Source organism: Protomyctophum bolini (genome assembly GCF_963924005.1).
Source record: "Protomyctophum bolini genome assembly, chromosome: 21".
In the NCBI taxonomy this organism is placed as follows: domain Eukaryota; kingdom Metazoa; phylum Chordata; class Actinopteri; order Myctophiformes; family Myctophidae; genus Protomyctophum; species Protomyctophum bolini.
Genome location: NC_137882.1, coordinates 31,285,359 through 31,292,165, shown reverse-complemented (window position 1 = coordinate 31,292,165; position 6,807 = coordinate 31,285,359). Strand labels below are relative to the sequence as shown.

The following is a 6,807-nucleotide window of genomic DNA, read 5'->3' as shown; positions in this document are numbered from 1 at the left end:
CAAACTAAGACTTAAGAAGCTGATCACGGCCTTTCTCTAGGGCCTTAGCCGCTCTTCCCTGGTATTGTCAAGGAAGATTACGAGGAAAAGACATCGACATCCTTTTCTCTTCCATGCAATTCCTGCCGGCAGATTCGTCACACTGCGGGTGGCAATCTGCCGCCGAGAACTGCGGGGAATACGTTGGGAGTGAAATGGAGCCGGGTGGGACAAGCACATGAACAAACCGGCATTGGTGGCACGCAAGTAAGCGATTTGTGTTTTGCGAGTGACGTCAGGACGACCCAGAAAGATAGAGATAGACAGGGAATCCAGACATGCATATTCACATAGAGAGGGAGGCGTGCACTCTCACACACACACACACACACACACACACACACACAGACGTAGAAAGACACACGGAGAGAAAGACACAGAAAGACAGAAAAAACGACTTAGGGAGAGAGAGAGACGCACATGGAGTCCGCTCGAGATGGTTCGGCCGCGTCGGAGGACGACGGAGAAGTGACACTCAACCACCATCGCACGCGGCTCCCGGTCACCGTGGTGCTGGCCACCCTGTTGCACTGCGTCGAGTTTGTGATGGCGGCGTTCGTGTGCAACGTCTACAGCAGACGGGACCACACGCTCTGGATGGGCCTGACGGTGACGTTCATGGTGGTGCCCACCGCCGTCACCCAGATGGTCCTGGTGTTCTTCCACGGAGACGTGCGGAGGAACACGCCCGGCATCCTGCTGGCGCACCTCCTGCTGGGCCCCGTCATCCGGTGCGCCGAGACGCTCGTCATCTACGCCAGGGCGAGGGGACGCGCGGCGGCGGACGAGGAGCCGTACTTCACGCTCCTGAAGAAGATCAGCCTGAAGAAGGGCCAGGTGGGCCAGGAGACGGAGTGGGCCATGGGCCAGTCGGGGCGCATGCTCACCACGCACGGCCACGCCTTCAGGCTCACGGCCGTCGTCCAGGCGTTCCTGGGCTCCACGCCGCAGCTCACGCTGCAGGCGTACGCCAGCGTCCGGGAGGCGGAGAGGCACGACGGCGCGCGGCTGGCCCTGATGGCCGTGGCGCTCCTCTCGGCTGTGTACGGCGCGCTGGCGTGCAGCCTGCTGGACGTGCGGCTCCGCTACGGGGACGTATACGAGGTGCGCTTCGGCCCGGCGGCCTACCTGTGCATGGCGCTGTGGCGGGGGCTGGAGGTGGCCACGCGCGTGGCCTCGCTGGTCCTCTTCGCCGCGGCGCTCGGCCACTGGCTGGCCCCCGTGCTGCTGGCCAACCTGCTGCTCTTCTTCCTCGTGCCCTGGGCCGTGTTCTGGGCGGGGCTCGCTGCCGCGCGAGAGCAGCGGCGGTGGCGAGCGCAGCGTCTCCCGGCTGGCGCTCTGCCTGCTCGCCCTGCTCTACGCCTGCGTCAACGTCGTCTGCTGGTCGGCGCTGCAGCTGGACCTGTCCCGCGACGACTTCGTGGAGAAGAAGGAGAACTGGCGCCTCCTGGCCGCGTACTACTACGGCCGCCTGGCCGAGAACGTCCTGCTCAACGCCCTGTGGTACCTCAACCGGTCCGGGTCCGAGGTCGCGGTCGCGCTGCACGCCCTGCACGCCCCCGCCACGCAGCTACTGGCGGCGCAGCTCGCCTGCTACGTCCTGGCCGTGCTCTTCATGCTGCTCTTCTATCAGTTCTGCCACCCCTGCAGACGCGTGCTGGACCGCAACGTCTGCGTCCGGGTGCTGTTCGACTGCTGCCCCGCGGACAGGGCGTGGGACGACGCCTCGACTCGTGATTCCAGCGAATCCTCTTCGGGCAGCGGGCAGAGCGCCGCGGTACAGCCAGAAGAGGATAACCCTGACCCGTCGGACCCCCGGAACGCCCAGCACACCGACGTCAGTCCACTGGGAGACCAGGGGACAGCCATCGTGGACGACACCTAGTGTCATACATGATGCACGTGCTAGTGTTTTACACAAGGGCACAGAGGGAGAGGAGACGTGGAACACAATGGGGCTTTCGCAAAACCAGTTAGCTACCCGTTTGTCGTTTGTTTTTTTCTTAAACCTGTACAATTATTTCTTAACACGTACTATCTTTTTTTTGTTATTATCATTATTATTATTATTAGTATTACTTGCGCAAGCAGAGCGAGCAAGTAATAGTTTTTGTCCAGTGCTTCGATGCGTATGTCGCCGTTTGATGAAAACATATCGTCATTACGTCACCATCGAAAACCAATTACACCCTGGCATTGGGTCCTTTAATCCACATCTTTATTACGTCATCATTGACAGCTAGTTATACCAGTTATACCCCGACGTCATATGCTGCTACGATACATACGCATCAAACGGGGCATACGCAAAGTAACCACAGTATACCGCTAATCAACTTACAAATTACATATACATTTCCTTTAATCCATCCGACACTGATCGACATATACGTCACCATCGAAAGCCGTCACTCCGTATTAATTACAACATTACGTAATTGATTGTTGTTAATTACGTAACGAAATAATTAATTTAAATGCTTAAATAGAATTACCTTCATGTTCATCTCAAAATAGTGTCAGACAGCTAAGCCGCACACAGAAGCCTGTGAACATAGACATTCCATGCACGCAATGGTAGGTCTCAGGCCTCAGGTCTACCATTCTGAAAATGTATATAATAATATTTGGACTACTGTCAGCTGTCCAGCAGTCCAAATAGTATTAAATTACATTTCAGAATGGTAGACCTGAGGCCTACCATTGCGTGGCACATCTATACACGAAATGTCTATGTTCACAGGCTTCTGTGTGCGGCCTAGAGGAGCACCTGAGCATGTGCAGCACTACAAGTCTTTACACCATATATGCGTTTGGGAAACCGGGCCAATATAGTTTTGGGATAATATTATGATCCTCGCTTACAAAAGTATATGTTTTGGGTGGATTAAATGACAGCCGTTAAATATCGTATTTGTAGGCTATACCGTACTTCCTTACCGGGAGTTTCCGGCCAAAATGGCTTTCAATCTAAGAGCCAGCTCGGCCATTGAGTTATAAAATGTGGCAGCCTGCGCCGCTCTTAAGAAAATGTAGCCTACTTAGTTGCGTACAGTATATGACTACCATTATTGTGTGTCGCGGCGCTGTGTGTTACGTGTGCAGGTGAGAGATGACAGCCGAGACATCTTTCTTTCGGCTGCACCTCGCCGGGCCTGCCGCGCCTCAGCGGTCCTCAGTGGAGCTCATCTGCCCACGGCCATCAGTGCAGCGGCATTCAGCCAAATTAATTGTTGACCCGCCGCATGGCCGAGAGGGAGAAGAAGAGTTATGGCTTTGGCACTTCAGTCGGACAGGCAGCAAAACGCACCTAACTAAAGGGCACGTGGATGGTTGATGAGGGGAATCAAAGCGGAGGAGGTTAACCCATTCTGACCTGAGATCAGATTCATACGAGGTTTCCACTGGACACACACTGGTCTGATTAACCCATTCTGACCCAAGATCAGATTCTAAAAAAATGTCAGTCGTTCTTCGATTTTTCAAAAATAGCAGACCTACAAGCTCGTAGCGCGCCACTCGGTGGCGCGCTATGAGCTTGTAGATCTGCTATTTTTCAATAGCTAAAGCATAACATGATGCTGACACCAGAATGGGTTCCCGGCCAGAATGGGTTAAGATGGATGGCGTGGCGCTGTTAATAGAAAGGCCACAACAAGCGCTGCACGCAGATGGAGGAGGCTCCATATAGGCTTATGATGACAAGAAACCACTGATCCAATTTTAGACCCATATCGCTCCTCTTTTTTTTCTTCTTGTTTTAATGATGAAGGATTTTTTCTTAGATTACCAACTATACATCAATCTGCATGGGTTCTGAATCTTGGAGGTTCACCCCAGGTGTGGTGTATTTTTTGGTTTCTTCTTGAAAGCTGAAAGCCTTCGCGTCAAAAGGCCCGATCTGAATACCCCCACATTAGTGACATCATCGTCCCATCCCCTATAACCCCTCCTCCCTTTATCATATACAACAACAGCTTCAGTTCAGGAAGATCACCTGTTTCACCACCGCCCTGAAAACCAGGTTTACTTAATGAACAACTGGTGGGTGTGGCCACATTAAACACAATCTGAGAATCCCATCGTCAAATATTCGGGAAAACAGCGCCTCCCCTGTTGTTCCTCGAAATTTGAAAAATGTGTTGACGCGAGGCAAGTCTTGAGAGACTACATTAAACATAACACTTTTAACACACTTTAAAAAGAAAAAAGGAGTTGTACCACACCACCTGGGAAACACACATTGCGTTTTAAGGAGAACAATATGTTAATTGGTTCGACCTCCCATAGTAATGGGAAACAAGAACTGAAGCTCACAGTCATTCGTTCGTCAAAGGACCTCTGACCTTTAGATCTCGCAATTATAAGCTTGAATGATGATTATGATCCACTCTATCCACTTATTCCGCCCCTTGAGACGTCATGTTTTGGCCCTTCAAATCCAGCCCCATAATGTCACGCTGATCAGAGCAATCAGTGCGAATGGATGTCTAGAGAGAGAGAGAGAGAGAGAGAGAGAGAGAGAGAGAGAGAGAGAGAGAGAGAATACAGAGATGTCTGCGGCCGCTGTCCATGGCCCTGAAGTAGCTTTCACTGCGGCTGTTGTCCCTGGTTCTAAATTTAGAGCATCCAGTATCTGAAGTTAGTCGGTCCAAATCCTAGAGAGTATTATTCATTTGGAGGTTTTGTTCATCTGGCTTTTTTAAAATCACGTCATAATGGCAGCCAAGGCTCTGGACATTTCATGTTTGTTTAGAGCACTAAAAATGATGTCATGTGGCTGCCAAGTCTATGCTTTTAATGTTTGTTTACAGCACTTCACACGAGTGTGTTTGTTTTGAAACAAATGATAGCAACAGTTGCTATGATAAAACGGTAGAACATGTAATCTCAGGATGACTAAATCTATAGGGAAATTCTCTAATTCAAGTTCTCATTATAAATGTTTAAATGCTTCGGGCCTTTTGAAGCACACCACATTTGCTCCACTCCGTTTGTGTGTTGAGACAATGTTATATAGTTCAAGTCCACCAAACTCCTTCTGCTATGCTCTCCTTTAAATTATTTGCTTAAATGGTATAATACACAATGTACTCCCCCCCCCCCCCCCCCCCCCCCCCAGCCGTCGGGTAGAAAGAGTGTCATACAAAAGAGTGGAAAAGGCTCGTGCCAAAAGTTCAGTCTCCCGCCAGCTGTTCCCTGATTGGATTTGTTCCTTTCCCCTCATGTTCGGCACAGTCATTTCTATAAGACGCACACGTATAATGCACACAACATACATTATGCATGAGCATCCCATCGGGCGAATGAAAGCGCCTCATGTTTACATGGAGTGTGACAAAAAAAAGCCTTTATATAATAATAATAATATTAAAAAAAAAAGAAAGCCATTTGGGGAACATCAGAGGGAGCCTCTAATGTACAACCAATTCTTCCCCCCCCAGTCCTGGCCTGTATTCAGGCAGTTAAGATTGGCCATTAGGCAAATTGATGCTATCATGTGAAGCTAATTTGTGGTGCTATACATGCAGCCCGTGTGGGGGGGAATTAAAAGATTTCAGTGCACTGTGCCCACACATGTCGCGACCGCAGGTCGCGACATGTGTAGGCACAATGCAAGGAATAAATGCATTCGCCATGTATCCGAAGGAAGTCTGATCCAATCACTTTTAGATTTCTCCAGTTTAATCCTGAGTTTAAGTTTTTTAGTGTTCAAGATCTAATTTTAGGCATGTTTAAGCCTCGAGGAAAATCCGTGTTGAGGTTCTTAATCCACTGTTTTTCATTAAAACGTCTTTGTCCTACTGTCCAGTTAGGATTGTGTTGAAGTCCAGCGCATTTTAGAGCTCCAATGCCGTGCGCCATAAAATGTTGCACCAATCTTGTGGTTGTCTTTTTGGCATTGTTAATATTGTATCTGTGTCGTCCCAGCCTAGTACCTATTGTTTTACCTGTCTCTCCGACATATTGTAAACCACATTTTTCACATGTGATTAAATAAATGCAGTTGCTGGTTCTGGCTGTTATTTGTTGTTTAATCTCCAAGACGCGTTTTGTGGTTCTATTTTTTACTAATTGTTTGGGTTTGAAGTATTCTGGTCCCTGGCGTGCTGGTGTGTTGATTTCTTTTAGTTTGCTGTGTACTAGATAATCTTTAAGGTTTTTATTTTTTCTGTAGGCCGATATAATTTTATAATCTTTTAGAAGATCGTCTGTTCGGTTCTCAAAATTCCTTTTTATTCTGTTGTTGGCTAGTGTGCTCTGTGTTGAATAACTGGTTATCAGGGCCAATTTGGGGCCTGTATCTCGCACTTTTATTTCTAAGAAGGTTTTTTGGGCTTTCCGGAGGAAGGTCCTAGTGTATCCTCTTAGTCTGAGGGCATTAAATAGAGTTTTACAAGCTATTTTGAAATCACTTCTTTGCGTGCAAATCCTATGGAATCTTAGTAGTTGTGATTTGACTATTCCTGTGTAGGAGTGTGTCGGGTGGAATGACGTTTTGTGTAATAGGGCGTGAGTGTCTGTTTCTTTAAAGAATACTTTTAAGTCTAGTTTCCCATTTGTGTTAAAGTTTGGGCCCTTGAAGATTGTTACATCAAGAAAGTCAATCCTTTCTGTGTGTGTCACATATTTTATCGTTATGGATCTATGATGGCTATTTAAAACATCAATAAATTCCTGGAATTCTTCTTGGCTATGTTCCCATATTCCAAATATATCATCTAGAAATCTATAGTAATGTGTCGGTTTAAGTCTGCATTTTTCTAG

The 6,807-nt window shown here is 48.4% G+C and overlaps 1 pseudogene across 1 annotated transcript; it reads left to right on the top strand.

The window, feature by feature from the left end:
- The first annotated feature begins 459 nt into the window (after positions 1-459).
- On the top strand, positions 460-1,924 carry LOC308336493 (endoplasmic reticulum membrane adapter protein XK-like; annotated as a pseudogene). The gene has a single exon. The product of its transcript is annotated as an endoplasmic reticulum membrane adapter protein XK-like (transcript).
- The last annotated feature ends 4,883 nt before the right edge of the window (positions 1,925-6,807 follow it).